Below are 19,552 nucleotides of genomic sequence, written 5' to 3' on the forward strand. Positions count from 1 at the left end.
GTTAGTTTTTGTCAATTACCATTTCAGTAATAGGGTAAAGAAAATTAAGTGGATTTCTGAAAGAAAACAATGCTGTCAATATACTATTAAAACAAATTAAAATGTTAAAAGTTATTGTACTTTAAGTAAAAATAAAAGAGTCAAAATATCAATCCCAGTTTTGGAAGAATTTAATTAACAAAAAAATAAGTGCACATAGCAGAGGATGGTTTCGATCCATCGACCTCTGGGTTATAGGCCCAGCATGCTTCCGCTGCACCACTCTGCTGCTCATGTAAGTGTAAGAGATCCTGAAGTACTCACTCATCATGTGAAAGTACCAATGTGTTTCTTCGTTGGTCAATGGAAAAAAAATCTTGCAAAACTCTCCAGATTATTGCCTTTTTAACCTTTTTCTAGGAAACTTTCTAGATGAATGCTTTTTAGCCTTTGTCAGTACATGCTTTTGCAAGCTGTCTCTGTGGCGCAATCGGTTAGCGCATTCGGCTGTTAACCGAAAGGTTGGTGGTTCAATCCCACCCAGGGACGTAACTGACCGTGTGATCAAATTTTGGTGATCTTTAAGTAGACAAGTCAAAATTTCAAACCACCTCTTATAGTGTAGGGTACCTGGCCTTCTCTGATGCAATCAGAGTCAGATTTGATTAAGTCATTTTATAAAAAACAGGAAGCACAATTTAGCATGGGGTTGCAGAGAAAAAAAATTATGCAGGCAGAGAAATCCAATTGAGTGATTAATCAGCTCTCCATTTTATGGCTTTATTTTTATGCTAACACATTTGCTCTCTGAAAATTAACACCTTTGTAGGAATGGTTTTTCACCTATTACTGATTAAAACTTGCTTCATTGGAAAGGCAGCAAGATGCATCCTCATTACAATGTCCACTGAAAGAATACAGGTTGACACCAGGAAACATAAACCTCACTGCATCCTTGCTGCTTTCTCAAGTGGGAATCTGTTTAATGTGAAAACCAGGTGATATCTAATCAGCACACAGGTAAGAAGTTAAGAAAATCTTTCTTTAAGTGTGAAGATGTTTCTCACAAAATTGTTGCCCCAATTCATCATTGAAATTCAAGCTGGAAAGATGATTTTGAAATATCAATTGTACATTTTGCATTGCTCTTCTGGTGACAATGTAGCTTGTTTTTGTCAGTTACCATTTCAGTAAAAGGGTAAAGAAAATTAAGTGGATTTCTGAAAGAAAACAGTGCTGTCAATATACTATTAAAACAAATTAAAATGTTAAAAGTTATTGTACTTTAAGTAAAAATAAAAGAGTCAAATATCATTTCCAGTTTTGGAAGAATTTAATTAACAAAAAAATAAGTGCACATAGCAGAGGATGGTTTCGATCCATCGACCTCTGGGTTATGGGCCCAGCACGCTTCCGCTGAGCCACTCTGTTGCTCATGTTAGTGTTAGAGACCCTGAAGTACTCACTCATCATGTGAAAGTACCAATGTGTTTCTTCGTTGGTCAATGGAAGAAAAATCTTGCAAAACTCTCCAGATTATTGCCTTTTTAACCTTTTTCTATGAAACTTTCTAGATGAATGCTTTTTAGCCTTTGTCAGTACATGCTTTTGCAAGCTGTCTCTGTGGCGCAACCGGTAAGCGCATTTGGCTGTTAACCTAAAGGTTGGTGGTTCAATCCCACCCAGGGATGTTATTGACCGTGTGATCAAGTCTTGGTGATCTTTAAGTTGACAAGTCAAAATTTCAAACCACCTCTTATAGTGTAGGGTACCTGGCCTTCTCTGATGCAGTCAGATTTGATTAAGTCATTTTATAAAAAACAGGAAGCACAATTTAGCATGGGGTTGCAGAGAAAAAAATTATGCAGGCAGAGAAATCCAATTGAGTGATTAATCAGCTCTCCATTTTATGGCTTTATTTTTATGCTAACACATTTGCTCTTTGAAAAGTGTCCACAAAGCCAAGTCTCTGATTAACACCTTTGTAGGAATGGTTTTTCACCTATTACTGATTAAAACTTGCTTCATTGGAAAGGCAGCAAGATGCATCCTCATTACAATGTCCACTGAAATAATACAGGTTGACACCAGGAAACATAAACCTCACTGCATCCTTGCTGCTTTCTCAAGTGGGAATCTGTTTAATGTGAAAACCAGGTGATATCTAATCAGCACACAGGTAAGAAGTTAAGAAAATCTTTCTTTAAGGGTGAAGATGTTTCTCACAAAATCGTTGCCCCAATGCATCATTGAAATTCAAGCTGGAAAGATGATTTTGAAATATCAATTGTACATTTTGCATTGCTTTTCTGGTGACAATGTAGCTTGTTTTTGTCAATTACCATTTCAATAATAGGGTAAAGAAAATTAAGTGGATTTCTGAAAGAAAACAATGCTGTCAATATACTATTAAAACAAATTAAAATGTTAAAAGTTATTGTACTTTAAGTAAAAATAAAAGAGTCAAAATATCAATCCCAGTTTTGGAAGAATTTAATTAACAAAAAATTAAGTGCACATAGCAGACGATGGTTTCGATCCATCGACCTCTGGGTTATGGGCCCAGCACGCTTCCGCTGCGCCACTCGGCTGCTCATGTTAGTGTCAGAGATCCTGAAGTACTCACTCATCATGTGAAAGTACCAATGTGTTTCTTCGTTGGTCAATGGAAGAAAAATCTTGCAAAACTCTCCAGATTATTGCCTTTTTAACCTTTTTCTAGGAAACTTTCTAGATGAATGCTTTTTAGCCTTTGTCAGTACAAGCTTTTGCAAGCTGTCTCTGTGGCGCAATCGGTTAGCTCATTCGGCTGTCAACCGAAAGGTTGGTGGTTCAATCCCACCCAGGGACGTAAATGACCGTGTGATCAACTTTTGGTGATCTTTAAGTAGACAAGTCAAAATTTCAAACCACCTCTTATAGTGTAGGGTACCTGGCCTTCTTTGATGCAATCAGAGTCAGATTTGATTAAGTCATTTTATAAAAAACAGGAAGCACAATTTAGCATGGGGTTGCAGAGAAAAAAAATTATGCAGGCAGAGAAATCCGATTGAGTGATTAATCAGCTCTCCATTTTATGGCTTTATTTTTATGCTAACACATTTGCTCTCTGAAAAGTGTCCACAAAGCAAAGTCTCTGATTAACACCTTTGTAGGAATGGTTTTTCACCTATTACTGATTAAAACTTGCTTCATTGGAAAGGCAGCAAGATGCATCCTCATTACAATGTCCACTGAAATAATACAGGTTGACACCAGGAAACATAAACCTCACTGCATCCTTGCTGCTTTCTCAAGTGGGAATCTGTTTAATGTGAAAACCAGGTGATATCTAATCAGCACACAGGTAAGAAGTTAAGAAAATCTTTCTTTAAGGGTGAAGATGTTTCTTACAAAATCGTTGCCCCAATGCATCATTGAAATTCAAGCTGGAAAGATGATTTTGAAATATCAATTGTACATTTTGCATTGCTCTTCTGGTGACAATGTAGCTTGTTTTTGTCAATTACCATTTCAGTAATAGGGTAAAGAAAATTAAGTGGACTTCTGAAAGAAAACAATGCTGTCAATATACTATTAAAACAAATTAAAATGTTAAAAGTTATTGTACTTTAAGTAAAAATAAAAGAGTCAAAATATCAATCCCAGTTTTGGAAGAATTTAATTAACAAAAAATTAAGTGTACATAGCAGAGGATGGTTTCGATCCATCGACCTCTGGGTTATGGGCCCAGCACGCTTCCGCTGCGCCACTCGGCTGCTCATGTTAGTGTCAGAGATCCTGAAGTACTCACTCATCATGTGAAAGTACCAATGTGTTTCTTCGTTGGTCAATGGAAGAAAAATCTTGCAAAACTCTCCAGATTATTGCCTTTTTAACCTTTTTCTAGGAAACTTTCTAGATGAATGCTTTTTAGCCTTTGTCAGTACATGCTTTTGCAAGCTGTCTCTGTAGCGCAATCGGTTAGCGCATTCGGCTGTTAACCGAAAGGTTGGTGGTTCAATCCCACCCAGGGACGTAAATGACCGCGTGATCAAATTTTGGTGATCTTTAAGTAGACAAGTCAAAATTTCAAACCACCTCTTATAGTGTAGGGTACCTGGCCTTCTCTGATGCAATCAGAGTCAGATTTGATTAAGTCATTTTATAAAAAACAGGAAGCACAATTTAGCATGGGGTTGCAGAGAAAAAAAATTATGCAGGCAGAGAAATCCAATTGAGTGATTAATCAGCTCTCCATTTTATGGCTTTATTTTTATGCTAACACATTTGCTCTCTGAAAAGTGTCCACAAAGCCAAGTCTCTGATTAACACCTTTGTAGGAATGGTTTTTCACCTATTACTGATTAAAACTTGCTTCATTGGAAAGGCAGCAAGATGCATCCTCATTACAATGTCCACTGAAATAATACAGGTTGACACCAGGAAACATAAACCTCACTGCATCCTTGCTGCTTTCTCAAGTGGGAATCTGTTTAATGTGAAAACCAGGTGATATCTAATCAGCACACAGGTAAGAAGTTAAGAAAATCTTTATTTAAGGGTGAAGATGTTTCTCACAAAATCGTTGCCCCAATGCATCATTGAAATTCAAGCTGGAAAGATGATTTTGAAATATCAATTGTACATTTTGCATTGCTCTTCTGGTGACAATGTAGCTTGTTTTTGTCAATTACCATTTCAGTAATAGGGTAAAGAAAATTAAGTGGATTTCTGAAAGAAAACAATGCTGTCAATATACTATTAAAACAAATTAAAATGTTAAAAGTTATTGTACTTTAAGTAAAAATAAAAGAGTCAAAATATCAATCCCAGTTTTGGAAGAATTTAATTAACAAAAAAATAAGTGCACATAGCAGAGGATGGTTTCGATCCATCGATCTCTAGGTTATGGGCCCAGCACGCTTCCGCTGCGCCACTCTGCTGCTCATGTAAGTGTAAGAGATCCTGAAGTACTCACTCATCATGTGAAAGTACCAATGTGTTTCTTCGTTGGTCAATGGAAGAAAAATCTTGCAAAACTCTCCAGATTATTGCCTTTTTAACCTTTTTCTAGGAAACTTTCTAGATGAATGCTTTTTAGCCTTTGTCAGTACATATTTTTGCAAGCTGTCTCTGTGGCGCAATCGGTTAGCACATTCAGCTGTTAACCGAAAGGTTGGTGGTTCAATCCCATCGAGGGACGTAACTGAACGTGTGATCAAATTTTGGTGATCTTTAAGTAGACAAGTCAAAATTTCAAACCACCTCTTATAGTGTAGGGTACCTGGCCTTCTCTGATGCAGTCAGATTTGAATAAGTCATTTTATAAAAAACAGGAAGCACAATTTAGCATGGGGTTGCAGAGGAAAAAAATTATGCAGGCAGAGAAATCCAATTGAGTGATGAATCAGCTCTCCATTTTATGGCTTTATTTTTATGCTAACACATTTGCTCTCTGAAAAGTGTCCACAAAGCCAAGTCTCTGATTAACACCTTTGTAGGAATGGTTTTTCACCTATTACTGATTAAAACTTGCTTCATTGGAAAGGCAGCAAGATGCATCCTCATTACAATGTCCACTGAAAGAATACAGGTTGACACCAGGAAACATAAACCTCACTGCATCCTTGCTGCTTTCTCAAGTGGGAATCTGTTTAATGTGAAAACCAGGTGATATCTAATCAGCACACAGGTAAGAAGTTAAGAAAATCTTTCTTTAAGTGTGAAGATGTTTCTCACAAAATTGTTGCCCCAATTCATCATTGAAATTCAAGCTGGAAAGATGATTTTGAAATATCAATTGTACATTTTGCATTGCTCTTCTGGTGACAATGTAGCTTGTTTTTGTCAATTACCATTTCAGTAATAGGGTAAAGAAAATTAAGTGGATTTCTGAAAGAAAACAATGCTGTCAATATACTATTAAAACAAATTAAAATGTTAAAAGTTATTGTACTTTAAGTAAAAATAAACGAGTCAAATATCAATTCCAGTTTTGGAAGAATTTAATTAACAAAAAAATAAGTGCACATAGCAGAGGATGGTTTCGATCCATCGACCTCTGGGTTATGGGCCCAGCACGCTTCCGCTGAGCCACTCTGCTGCTCATGTTAGTGTTAGAGACCCTGAAGTACTCACTCATCATGTGAAAGTACCAATGTGTTTCTTCGTTGGTCAATGGAAGAAAAATCTTGCAAAACTCTCCAGATTATTGCCTTTTTAACCTTTTTCTAGGAAACTTTCTAGATGAATGCTTTTTAGCCTTTGTCAGTACATGCTTTTGCAAGCTGTCTCTGTGGCGCAACCGGTAAGCGCATTCAGCTGTTAACCTAAAGGTTGGTGGTTCAATCCCACCCAGGGATGTTATTGACCGTGTGATCAAGTTTTGGTGATCTTTAAGTAGACAATTCAAAATTTCAAACCACCTATTATAGTGTAGGGTACCTGGCCTTCTCTGATGCAGTCAGAGTCAGATTTGATTAAGTCATTTTATAAAAAAACAGGCAGCACAATTTAGCATGGGGTTGCAGAGAAAAAAAATTATGCAGGCAGAGAAATCCAATTGAGTGATTAATCAGCTCTCCATTTTATGGCTTTATTTTTATGCTAACACATTTGCTCTCTGAAAAGTGTCCACAAAGCCAAGTCTCTGATTAACACCTTTGTAGGAATGGTTTTTCACCTATTACTGATTAAAACTTGCTTCATTGGAAAGGCAGCAAGATGCATCCTCATTACAATGTCCACTGAAATAATACAGGTTGACACCAGGAAACATAAACCTCACTGCATCCTTGCTGCTTTCTCAAGTGGGAATCTGTTTAATGTGAAAACCAGGTGATATCTAATCAGCACACAGGTAAGAAGTTAAGAAAATCTTTATTTAAGGGTGAAGATGTTTCTCACAAAATCGTTGCCCCAATGCATCATTGAAATTCAAGCTGGAAAGATGATTTTGAAATATCAATTGTACATTTTGCATTGCTCTTCTGGTGACAATGTAGTTAGTTTTTGTCAATTACCATTTCAGTAATAGGGTAAAGAAAATTAAGTGGATTTCTGAAAGAAAACAATGCTGTCAATATACTATTAAAACAAATTAAAATGTTAAAAGTTATTGTACTTTAAGTAAAAATAAAAGAGTCAAAATATCAATCCCAGTTTTGGAAGAATTTAATTAACAAAAAAAGAAACGCACATAGCAGAGGATGGTTTCGATCCATCGACCTCTGGGTTATAGGCCCAGCATGCTTCCGCTGCACCACTCTGCTGCTCATGTAAGTGTAAGAGATCCTGAAGTACTCACTCATCATGTGAAAGTACCAATGTGTTTCTTCGTTGGTCAATGGAAGAAAAATCTTGCAAAACTCTCCAGATTATTGCCTTTTTAACCTTTTTCTAGGAAACTTTCTAGATGAATGCTTTTTAGTCTTTGTCAGTACATGCTTTTGCAAGCTGTCTCTGTGGCGCAACCGGTAAGCGCATTCGGCTGTTAACCTAAAGGTTGGTTGTTCAATCCCACGCAGGGATGTTATTGACCGTGTGATCAAGTTTTAGTGATCTTTAAGTAGACAAGTCAAAATTTCAAACCACCTACTATAGTGTAGGGTACCTGGCCTTCTCTGATGCAATCAGAGTCAGATTTGATTAAGTCATTTTATAAAAAACAGGAAGCACAATTTAGCATGGGGTTGCAGAGAAAAAAAATTATGCAGGCAGAGAAATCCAATTGAGTGATTAATCAGCTCTCCATTTTATGGCTTTATTTTTATGCTAACACATTTGCTCTCTGAAAAGTGTCCACAAAGCCAAGTCTCTGATTAACACCTTTGTAGGAATGGTTTTTCACCTATTACTGATTAAAACTTGCTTCATTGGAAAGGCAGCAAGATGCATCCTCATTACAATGTCCACTGAAAGAATACAGGTTGACACCAGGAAACATAAACCTCACTGCATCCTTGCTGCTTTCTCAAGTGGGAATCTGTTTAATGTGGAAACCAGGTGATATCTAATCAGCACACAGGTAATAAGTTAAGAAAATCTTTCTTTAAGTGTGAAGATGTTTCTCACAAAATCGTTGCCCCAATTCATCATTGAAATTCAAGCTGGAAAGATGATTTTGAAATATCAATTGTACATTTTGCATTGCTCTTCTGGTGACAATGTAGTTAGTTTTTGTCAATTACCATTTCAGTAATAGGGTAAAGAAAATTAAGTGGATTTCTGAAAGAAAACAATGCTGTCAATATACTATTAAAACAAATTAAAATGTTAAAAGTTATTGTACTTTAAGTAAAAATAAAAGAGTCAAATATCAATCCCAGTTTTGGAAGAATTTAATTAACAAAATATTAAGTGCACATAGCAGAGGATGGTTTCGATCCATCGACCTCTGGGTTATGGGCCCAGCACGCTTCCGCTGAGCCACTCTGCTGCTCATGTTAGTGTTAGAGACCCTGAAGTACTCACTCATCATGTGAAAGTACCAATGTGTTTCTTCGTTGGTCAATGGAAGAAAAATCTTGCAAAACTCTCCAGATTATTGCCTTTTTAACCTTTTTCTAGGAAACTTTCTAGATGAATGCTTTTTAGCCTTTGTCAGTACATGCTTGTGCAAGCTGTCACTGTGGCGCAATCGGTTAGCGCATTCGGCTGTTAACCGAAAGGTTGGTGGTTCAATCCCACCCAGGGACGTAAATGACCGTGTGATCAAATTTTGGTGATCTTTAAGTAGACAAGTCAAAATTTCAAACCACCTCTTATAGTGTAGGGTACCTGGCCTTCTCTGATGCAATCAGAGTCAGATTTGATTAAGTCATTTTATAAAAAACAGGAAGCACAATTTAGCATGGGGTTGCCGAGAAAAAAATTATGCAGGCAGAGAAATCCAATTGAGTGATTAATCAGCTCTCCATTTTATGGCTTTATTTTTATGCTAACACATTTGCTCTCTGAAAAGTGTCCACAAAGCCAAGTCTCTGATTAACACCTTTGTAGGAATGGTTTTTCACCTATTACTGATTAAAACTTGCTTCTTTGGAAAGGCAGCAAGATGCATCCTCATTACAATGTCCACTGAAATAATACAGGTTGACACCAGGAAACATAAACCTCACTGCATCCTTGCTGCTTTCTCAAGTGGGAATCTGTTTAATGTGAAAACCAGGTGATATCTAATCAGCACACAGGTAAGAAGTTAAGAAAATCTTTCTTTAAGGGTGAAGATGTTTCTCACAAAATCGTTGCCCCAATGCATCATTGAAATTCAAGCTGGAAAGACGATTTTGAAATATCAATTGTACATTTTGCATTGCTCTTCTGGTGACAATGTAGCTTGTTTTTGTCAATTACCATTTCAGTAATAGGGTAAAGAAAATTAAGTGGATTTCTGAAAGAAAACAATGCTGTCAATATACTATTAAAACAAATTAAAATGTTAAAAGTTATTGTACTTTAAGTAAAAATAAAAGAGTCAAAATATCAATCCCAGTTTTGGAAGAATTTAATTAACAAAAAAATAAGTGCACATAGCAGAGGATGGTTTCGATCCATCGACCTCTGGGTTATGGGCCCAGCACGCTTCCGCTGCGCCACTCTGCTGCTCATGTAAGTGTAAGAGATCCTGAAGTACTCACTCATCATTTGAAAGTACCAATGTGTTTCTTCGTTGGTCAATGGAAGAAAAATCTTGCAAAACTCTCCAGATTATTGCCTTTTTAACCTTTTTCTAGGAAAATTTCTAGATGAATGCTTTTTAGCCTTTGTCAGTACATGCTTTTGCAAGCTGTCTCTGTGGCGCAATCGGTTAGCGCATTCGGCTGTTAACCGAAAGGTTGGTGGTTCAATCCCACCCAGGGACGTAACTGACCGTGTGATCAAATTTTGGTGATCTTTAAGTAGACAAGTCAAAATTTCAAACCACCTCTTATAGTGTAGGGTACCTGGCCTTCTCTGATGCAATCAGAGTCAGATTTGATTAAGTCATTTTATAAAAAACAGGAAGCACAATTTAGCATGGGGTTGCAGAGAAAAAAAATTATGCAGGCAGAGAAATCCAATTGAGTGATTAATCAGCTCTCCATTTTATGGCTTTATTTTTATGCTAACACATTTGCTCTCTGAAAAGTGTCCACAAAGCCAAGTCTCTGATTAACACCTTTGTAGGAATGGTTTTTCACCTATTACTGATTAAAACTTGCTTCATTGGAAAGGCAGCAAGATGCATCCTCATTACAATGTCCACTGAAATAATACAGGTTGACACCAGGAAACATAAACCTCACTGCATCCTTGCTGCTTTCTCAAGTGGGAATCTGTTTAATGTGAAAACCAGGTGATATCTAATCAGCACACAGGTAAGAAGTTAAGAAAATCTTTCTTTAAGGGTGAAGATGTTTCTCACAAAATCGTTGCCCCAATGCATCATTGAAATTCAAGCTGGAAAGATGATTTTGAAATATCAATTGTACATTTTGCATTGCTCTTCTGGTGACAATGTAGCTTGTTTTTGTCAATTACCATTTCAGTAATAGGGTAAAGAAAATTAAGTGGATTTCTGAAAGAAAACAATGCTGTCAATATACTATTAAAACAAATTAAAATGTTAAAAGTTATTGTACTTTAAGTAAAAATAAAAGAGTCAAAATATCAATCCCAGTTTTGGAAGAATTTAATTAACAAAAAATTAAGTGCACATAGCAGAGGATGGTTTCGATCCATCGACCTCTGGGTTATGGGCCCAGTACGCTTCCGCTGCGCCACTCGGCTGCTCATGTTAGTGTCAGAGATCCTGAAGTACTCACTCATCATGTGAAAGTACCAATGTGTTTCTTCGTTGGTCAATGGAAGAAAAATCTTGCAAAACTCTCCAGATTATTGCCTTTTTAACCTTTTTCTAGGAAACTTTCTAGATGAATGCTTTTTAGCCTTTGTCAGTACATGCTTTTGCAAGCTGTCTCTGTGGCGCAATCGGTTAGCGCATTCAGCTGTTAACCGAAAGGTTGGTGGTTCAATCCCATCGAGGGACGTAACTGAACGTGTGATCAAATTTTGGTGATCTTTAAGTAGACAAGTCAAAATTTCAAACCACCTCTTATAGTGTAGGGTACCTGGCCTTCTCTGATGCAATCAGAGTCAGATTTGATTAAGTCATTTTATAAAAAACAGGAAGCACAATTTAGCATGGGGTTGCAGAGGAAAAAAATTATGCAGGCAGAGAAATCCAATTGAGTGATGAATCAGCTCTCCATTTTATGGCTTTATTTTTATGCTAACACATTTGCTCTCTGAAAAGTGTCCACAAAGCCAAGTCTCTGATTAACACCTTTGTAGGAATGGTTTTTCACCTATTACTGATTAAAACTTGCTTCATTGGAAAGGCAGCAAGATGCATCCTCATTACAATGTCCACTGAAAGAATACAGGTTGACACCAGGAAACATAAACATCACTGCATCCTTGCTGCTTTCTCAAGTGGGAATCTGTTTAATGTGAAAACCAGGTGATATCTAATCATCACACAGGTAAGAAGTTAAGAAAATCTTTCTTTAAGTGTGAAGATGTTTCTCACAAAATCGTTGCCCCAATTCATCATTGAAATTCAAGCTGGAAAGATGATTTTGAAATATCAATTGTACATTTTGCATTGCTCTTCTGGTGACAATGTAGCTTGTTTTTGTCAATTACCATTTCAGTAATAGGGTAAAGAAAATTAAGTGGATTTCTGAAAGAAAACAATGCTGTCAATATACTATTAAAACAAATTAAAATGTTAAAAGTTATTGTACTTTAAGTAAAAATAAAAGTGTCAAAATATCAATCCCAGTTTTGGAAGAATTTAATTAACAAAAAAATAAGTGCACATAGCAGAGGATGGTTTCGATCCATCGATCTCTAGGTTATGGGCCCAGCACGCTTCCGCTGCGCCACTCTGCTGCTCATGTAAGTGTAATAGATCCTGAAGTACTCACTCATCATGTGAAAGTACCAATGTGTTTCTTCGTTGGTCAATGGAAGAAAAATCTTGCAAAACTCTCCAGATTATTGCCTTTTTAACCTTTTTCTAGGAAACTTTCTAGATGAATGCTTTTTAGCCTTTGTCAGTACATATTTTTGCAAGCTGTCTCTGTGGCGCAATCGGTTAGCGCATTCAGCTGTTAACCGAAAGGTTGGTGGTTCAATCCCATCGAGGGACGTAACTGAACGTGTGATCAAATTTTGGTGATCTTTAAGTAGACAAGTCAAAATTTCAAACCACCTCTTATAGTGTAGGGTACCTGGCCTTCTCTGATGCAATCAGAGTCAGATTTGATTAAGTCATTTTATAAAAAACAGGAAGCACAATTTAGCATGGGGTTGCAGAGAAAAAAAATTATGCAGGCAGAGAAATCCAATTGAGTGATTAATCAGCTCTCCATTTTATGGCTTTATTTTTATGCTAACACATTTGCTCTCTGAAAAGTGTCCACAAAGCCAAGTCTCTGATTAACACCTTTGTAGAAAATGTTTTTCACCTATTACTGATTAAAACTTGCTTCATTGGAAAGGCAGCAAGATGCATCCTCATTACAATGTCCACTGAAATAATACAGGTTGACACCAGGAAACATAAACCTCACTGCATCCTTGCTGCTTTCTCAAGTGGGAATCTGTTTAATGTGAAAACCAGGTGATATCTAATCAGCACACAGGTAAGAAGTTAAGAAAATCTTTATTTAAGGGTGAAGATGTTTCTCACAAAATCATTGCCCCAATGCATCATTGAAATTCAAGCTGGAAAGATGATTTTGAAATATCAATTGTACATTTTGCATTGCTCTTCTGGTGACAATGTAGTTAGTTTTTGTCAATTACCATTTCAGTAATAGGGTAAAGAAAATTAAGTGGATTTCTGAAAGAAAACAATGCTGTCAATATACTATTAAAACAAATTAAAATGTTAAAAGTTATTGTACTTTAAGTAAAAATAAAAGAGTCAAAATATCAATCCCAGTTTTGGAAGAATTTAATTAACAAAAAAAGAAATGCACATAGCAGAGGATGGTTTCGATCCATCGACCTCTGGCTTATAGGCCCAGCATGCTTCCGCTGCACCACTCTGCTGCTCATGTAAGTGTAAGAGATCCTGAAGTACTCACTCATCATGTGAAAGTACCAATGTGTTTCTTCGTTGGTCAATGGAAGAAAAATCTTGCAAAACTCTCCAGATTATTGCCTTTTTAACCTTTTTCTAGGAAACTTTCTAGATAAATGCTTTTTAGCCTTTGTCAGTACATATTTTTGCAAGCTGTATCTGTGGCGCAATCGGTTAGCGCATTCAGCTGTTATCCGAAAGGTTGGTGGTTCAATTCCATCGAGGGATGTAACTGAACGTGTGATCAAATTTTGGTGATCTTTAAGTAGACAAGTCAAAATTTCAAACCACCTCTTATAGTGTAGGGTACCTGGCCTTCTCTGATGCAATCAGAGTCAGATTTGATTAAGTCATTTTATAAAAAACAGGAAGCACAATTTAGCATGGGGTTGCCGAGAAAAAAAATTATGCAGGCAGAGAAATCCAATTGAGTGATTAATCAGCTCTCCATTTTATGGCTTTATTTTTATGCTAACACATTTGCTCTCTGAAAATTAACACCTTTGTAGGAATGGTTTTTCACCTATTACTGATTAAAACTTGCTTCATTGGAAAGGCAGCAAGATGCATCCTCATTACAATGTCCACTGAAATAATACAGGTTGACACCAGGAAACATAAACCTCACTGCATCCTTGCTGCTTTCTCAAGTGGGAATCTGTTTAATGTGAAAACCAGGTGATATCTAATCAGCACACAGGTAAGAAGTTAAGAAAATCTTTATTTAAGGGTGAAGATGTTTCTCACAAAATCGTTGCCCCAATGCATCATTGAAATTCAAGCTGGAAAGATGATTTTGAAATATCAATTGTACATTTTGCATTGCTCTTCTGGTGACATTGTAGCTTGTTTTTGTCAATTACCATTTCAGTAATAGGGTAAAGAAAATTAAGTGGATTTCTGAAAGAAAACAATGCTGTCAATATACTATTAAAACAAATTAAAATGTTAAAAGTTATTGTACTTTAAGTAAAAAATAAAAGAGTCAAAATATCAATCCCAGTTTTGGAAGAATTTAATTAACAAAAAAATAAGTGCACATAGCAGAGGATGGTTTCGATCCATCGACCTCTGGGTTATGGGCCCAGCACGCTTCCGCTGCGCCACTCTGCTGCTCATGTAAGTGTGGGAGATCCTGAAGTACTCACTCATCATGTGAAAGTACCAATGTGTTTCTTCGTTGGTCAATGGAAGAAAAATCTTGCAAAACTCTCCAGATTATTGCCTTTTTAACCTTTTTCTAGGAAACTTTCTAGATGAATGCTTTTTAGCCTTTGTCAGTACATGCTTTTGCAAGCTGTCTCTGTGGCGCAATCGGTTAGCGCATTCGGCTGTTAACCGAAAGGTTGGTGGTTCAATCCCACCCAGGGACGTAACTGACCGTGTGATCAAGTTTTGGTGATCTTTAAGTAGACAAGTCAAAATTTCAAACCACCTCTTATAGTGTAGGGTACCTGGCCTTCTCTGATGCAATCAGAGTCAGATTTGATTAAGTCATTTTATAAAAAACAGGAAGCACAATTTAGCATGGGGTTGCAGAGAAAAAAAATTATGCAGGCAGAGAAATCCAATTGAGTGATTAATCAGCTCTCCATTTTATGGCTTTATTTTTATGCTAACACATTTGCTCTCTGAAAAGTGTCCACAAAGCCAAGTCTCTGATTAACACCTTTGTAGGAATGGTTTTTCACCTATTACTGATTAAAACTTGCTTCATTGGAAAGGCAGCAAGATGCGTCCTCATTACAATGTCCACTGAAATAATACAGGTTGACACCAGGAAACATAAACCTCACTGCATCCTTGCTGCTTTCTCAAGTGGGAATCTGTTTAATGTGAAAACCAGGTGATATCTAATCAGCACACAGGTAAGAAGTTAAGAAAATCTTTCTTTAAGGGTGAAGATGTTTCTCACAAAATCGTTGCCCCAATGCATCATTGAAATTCAAGCTGGAAAGATGATTTTGAAATATCAATTGTACATTTTGCATTGCTCTTCTGGTGACAATGTAGCTTGTTTTTGTCAATTACCATTTCAGTAATAGGGTAAAGAAAATTAAGTGGATTTCTGAAAGAAAACAATGCTGTCAATATACTATTAAAACAAATTAAAATGTTAAAAGTTATTGTACTTTAAGTAAAAATAAAAGAGTCAAAATATCAATCCCAGTTTTGGAAGAATTTAATTAACAAAATAAGAAATGCACATAGCAGAGGATGGTTTCGATCCATCGACCTCTGGGTTATGGGCCCAGCACGCTTCCGCTGCGCAACTCTACTGCTCATGTAAGTGTAGGAGATCCTGAAGTACTCACTCATCATGTGAAAGTACCAATGTGTTTCTTCGTTGGTCAATGGAAGAAAAATCTTGCAAAACTCTCCAGATTATTGCCTTTTTAACCTTTTTCTAGGAAACTTTCTAGATGAATGCTTTTTAGCCTTTGTCAGTACATGCTTTTGCAAGCTGTCTCTGTGGCGCAATCGGTTAGCGCATTAGGCTGTTAACTGAAAAGTTGGTGGTTCAATCCCACCCAGGGACGTAACTGACCGTGTGATTAAATTTTGGTGATCTTTAAGTAGACAAGTCAAAATTTCAAACCACCTCTTATAGTGTAGGGTACCTGGCCTTCTCTGATGCAATCAGAGTCAGATTTGATTAAGTCATTTTATAAAAAACAGGAAGCACAATTTAGCATGGGGTTGCAGAGAAAAAAAATTATGCAGGCAGAGAAATCCAATTGAGTGATTAATCAGCTCTCCATTTTATGGCTTTATTTTTATGCTAACACATTTGCTCTCTGAAAAGTGTCCACAAAGCCAAGTCTCTGATTAACACCTTTGTAGGAATGGTTTTTCACCTATTACTGATTAAAACTTGCTTCATTGGAAAGGCAGCAAGATGCATCCTCATTACAATGTCCACTGAAATAATACAGGTTGACACCAGGAAACATAAACCTCACTGCATCCTTGCTGCTTTCTCAAGTGGGAATCTGTTTAATGTGAAAACCAGGTGATATCTAATCAGCACACAGGTAAGAAGTTAAGAAAATCTTTCTTTAAGGGTGAAGATGTTTCTCACAAAATCGTTGCCCCAATGCATCATTGAAATTCAAGCTGGAAAGATGATTTTGAAATATCAATTGTACATTTTGCATTGCTCTTCTGGTGACAATGTAGCTTGTTTTTGTCAATTACCATTTCAGTAATAGGGTAAAGAAAATTAAGTGGATTTCTGAAAGAAAACAATGCTGTCAATATACTATTAAAACAAATTAAAATGTTAAAAGTTATTGTACTTTAAGTAAAAATAAAAGAGTCAAAATATCAATCCCAGTTTTGGAAGAATTTAATTAACAAAAAAAGAAATGCACATAGCAGAGGATGGTTTCGATCTATCGACCTCTGGGTTATGGGCCCAGCACGCTTCCGCTGCGCCACTCTGCTGCTCATGTAAGTGTAAGAGATCCTGAAGTACTCACTCATCATGTGAAAGTACCAATGTGTTTCTTCGTTGGTCAATGGAAGAAAAATCTTGCAAAACTCTCCAGATTATTGCCTTTTTAACCTTTTTCTAGGAAACTTTCTAGATGAATGCTTTTTAGCCTTTGTCAGTATATGCTTGTGCAAGCTGTCTCTCTGGCGCAATCGGTTAGCGCATTCGGCTGTTAACCGAAAGGTTGGTGGTTTAATCCCACTCAGGGACGTAACTGACCGTGTGATCAAATTTTGGTGATCTTTAAGTAGACAAGTCAAAATTTCAAACCACCTCTTATAGTGTAGGGTACCTGGCCTTCTCAGATGCAATCAGAGTCAGATTTGATTAAGTCATTTTATAAAAAACAGGAAGCACAATTTAGCATGGGGTTGCAGAGAAAAATTTTTTTGCAGGCAGAGAAATCCTATTGAGTAATTAATCAGCCCTCCATTTTATGGCTTTATTTTTATGCTAACACATTTGCTCTCTGAAAAGTGTCCACAAAGCCAAGTCTCTGATTAACACCTTTGTAGGAATGGTTTTTCACCTATTACTGATTAAAACTTGCTTCACTGGAAAGGCAGCAAGATGCATCCTCATTACAATGTCCACAGAAATAATACAGGTTGACACCAGGAAACATAAACCTCACTGCATCCTTGCTGCTTTCTCAAGTGGGAATCTGTTTAATGTGAAAACCAGGTGATATCTAATCAGCACACAGGTAAGAAGTTAAGAAAATCTTTCTTTAAGTGTGAAGATGTTTCTCACAAAATCGTTGCCTCAATGCATCATTGAAATTCAAGCTGGAAAGATGATTTTGAAATATCAATTGTACATTTTGCATTGCTCTTCTGATGACAATGTAGCTTGTTTTTGTCAATTACCATTTCAGTAATAGGGTAAAGAAAATTAAGTGGATTTCTGAAAGAAAACAGTGCTGTCAATATACTATTAAAACAAATTAAAATGTTAAAAGTTATTGTACTTTAAGTAAAAATAAAAGAGTCAAAATATCAATCCCAGTTTTGGAAGAATTTAATTAACAAAAAATAAGTGCACATAGCAGAGGAAGGTTTCGATCCATCGACCTCTGGGTTATGGGCCCAGCACACTTCCGCTGCGCCACTCTGCTGCTCATGTTAGTGTCAGAGATCCTGAAGTACTCACTCATCATGTGAAAGTACCAATGTGTTTCTTCGTTGTTCAATGGAAGAAAAATCTTGCAAAACTCTCCAGATTATTGCCTTTTTAACCTTTTTCTAGGAAACTTTCTAGATGAATGCTTTTTAGCCTTTGTCAGTACATGCTTTTGCAAGCTGTCTCTGTGGCGCAACCGGTTAGCGCATTCGGCTGTTAACCGAAAGGTTGGTGGTTCAATCCCACCCAGGGACGTAAATGACCGTGTGATCAAATTTTGGTGATCTTTAAGTAGACAAGTCAAAATTTCAAACCACCTCTTATAGTGTAGGGTACCTGGCCTTCTCTGATGCAATCAGAGTCAGATTTGATTAAGTCATTTTATAAAAAACAGGAAGCACAATTTAGCATGGGGTTGCAGAGAAAAAAAAATATGCAGGCAGAGAAATCCAATTGAGTGATTAATCAGCTCTCCATTTTATGGCTTTATTTTTATGCTAACACATTTGCTCTCTGAAAAGTGTCCACAAAGCCAAGTCTCTGATTAACACCTTTGTAGGAATGGTTTTTCACCTATTACTGATTAAAACTTGCTTCATTGGAAAGGCAGCAAGATGCATCCTCATTACAATGTCCACTGAAAGAATACAGGTTGACACCAGGAAACATAAACCTCACTGCATCCTTGCTGCTTTCTCAAGTGGGAATCTGTTTAATGTGAAAACCAGGTGATATCTAATCAGCACACAGGTAATAAGTTATGAAAATCTTTCTTTAAGTGTGAAGATGTTTCTCACAAAATCGTTGCCCCAATTCATCATTGAAATTCAAGCTGGAAAGATGATTTTGAAATATCAATTGTACATTTTGCATTGCTCTTCTGGTGACAATGTAGCTTGTTTTTGTCAATTACCATTTCAGTAATAGGGTAAAGAAAATTAAGTGGATTTCTGAAAGAAAACAATGCTATCAATATACTATTAAAACAAATTAAAATGTTAAAAGTTATTGTACTTTAAGTAAAAATAAAAGAGTCAAATATCAATCCCAGTTTTGGAAGAATTTAATTAACAAAAAAATAAGTGCACATAGCAGAGGATGGTTTCAATCCATCGACCTCTGGGTTATGGGCCCAACACGCTTCCGCTGAGCCACTCTGCTGCTCATGTTAGTGTTAGAGACCCTGAAGTACTCACTCATCATGTGAAAGTACCAATGTGTTTCTTCGTTGGTCAATGGAAGAAAAATCTTGCAAAACTCTCCAGATTATTGCCTTTTTAACCTTTTTCTAGGAAACTTTCTAGATGAATGCTTTTTAGCCTTTGTCAGTACATGCTTTTGCAAGCTGTCTCTGTGGCGCAACCGGTAAGCGCATTTGGCTGTTAACCTAAAGGTTGGTGGTTCAATCCCACCCAGGGATGTTATTGACCGTGTGATCAAGTTTTGGTGATCTTTAAGTAGACAATTCAAAATTTCAAACCACTTATTATAGTGTAGGGTACCTGGCCTTCTCTGATGCAGTCAGATTTGATTAAGTCATTTTATAAAAAACAGGAAGCACAATTTAGCATGGGGTTGCAGAGAAAAAAAATTATGCAGGCAGAGAAATCCAATTGAGTGATTAATCAGCTCTCCATTTTATGGCTTTATTTTTATGCTAACACATTTGCTCTCTGAAAAGTGTCCACAAAGCCAAGTCTCTGATTAACACCTTTGTAGGAATGGTTTTTCACCTATTACTGATTAAAACTTGCTTCATTGGAAAGGCAGCAAGATGCATCCTCATTACAATGTCCACTGAAATAATACAGGTTGACACCAGGAAACATAAACCTCAC

At 36.7% G+C, this 19,552-nt stretch overlaps 9 non-coding genes across 9 annotated transcripts; 7 read left to right on the top strand and 2 right to left on the bottom strand.

Moving 5' to 3' along the window:
• Positions 1–454: 454 nt before the first annotated feature.
• TRNAN-GUU (transfer RNA asparagine (anticodon GUU)) lies at positions 455–528 on the top strand. The gene has a single exon. It is a non-coding gene; the product is annotated as a tRNA-Asn (tRNA).
• A 2,228-nt stretch (positions 529–2,756) lies between these two features.
• Positions 2,757–2,830, top strand: TRNAD-GUC (transfer RNA aspartic acid (anticodon GUC)). Its single transcript has one exon. It is a non-coding gene; the product is annotated as a tRNA-Asp (tRNA).
• Positions 2,831–3,923: 1,093 nt separating this feature from the next.
• Positions 3,924–3,997, top strand: TRNAN-GUU (transfer RNA asparagine (anticodon GUU)). Its single transcript has one exon. It is a non-coding gene; the product is annotated as a tRNA-Asn (tRNA).
• Positions 3,998–8,584: 4,587 nt separating this feature from the next.
• Positions 8,585–8,658, top strand: TRNAN-GUU (transfer RNA asparagine (anticodon GUU)). Its single transcript has one exon. It is a non-coding gene; the product is annotated as a tRNA-Asn (tRNA).
• Positions 8,659–9,492: 834 nt separating this feature from the next.
• Positions 9,493–9,564, bottom strand: TRNAM-CAU (transfer RNA methionine (anticodon CAU)). Its single transcript has one exon. It is a non-coding gene; the product is annotated as a tRNA-Met (tRNA).
• A 186-nt stretch (positions 9,565–9,750) lies between these two features.
• Positions 9,751–9,824, top strand: TRNAN-GUU (transfer RNA asparagine (anticodon GUU)). Its single transcript has one exon. It is a non-coding gene; the product is annotated as a tRNA-Asn (tRNA).
• A 4,313-nt stretch (positions 9,825–14,137) lies between these two features.
• On the bottom strand, positions 14,138–14,209 carry TRNAM-CAU (transfer RNA methionine (anticodon CAU)). Its single transcript has one exon. It is a non-coding gene; the product is annotated as a tRNA-Met (tRNA).
• A 186-nt stretch (positions 14,210–14,395) lies between these two features.
• TRNAN-GUU (transfer RNA asparagine (anticodon GUU)) lies at positions 14,396–14,469 on the top strand. Its single transcript has one exon. It is a non-coding gene; the product is annotated as a tRNA-Asn (tRNA).
• Positions 14,470–17,895: 3,426 nt separating this feature from the next.
• Positions 17,896–17,969, top strand: TRNAN-GUU (transfer RNA asparagine (anticodon GUU)). Its single transcript has one exon. It is a non-coding gene; the product is annotated as a tRNA-Asn (tRNA).
• Positions 17,970–19,552: the final 1,583 nt, after the last annotated feature.

Source organism: Pseudophryne corroboree, chromosome 4 (genome assembly GCF_028390025.1).
Source record: "Pseudophryne corroboree isolate aPseCor3 chromosome 4, aPseCor3.hap2, whole genome shotgun sequence".
NCBI classification, from domain to species: Eukaryota; Metazoa; Chordata; class Amphibia; order Anura; family Myobatrachidae; genus Pseudophryne; species Pseudophryne corroboree.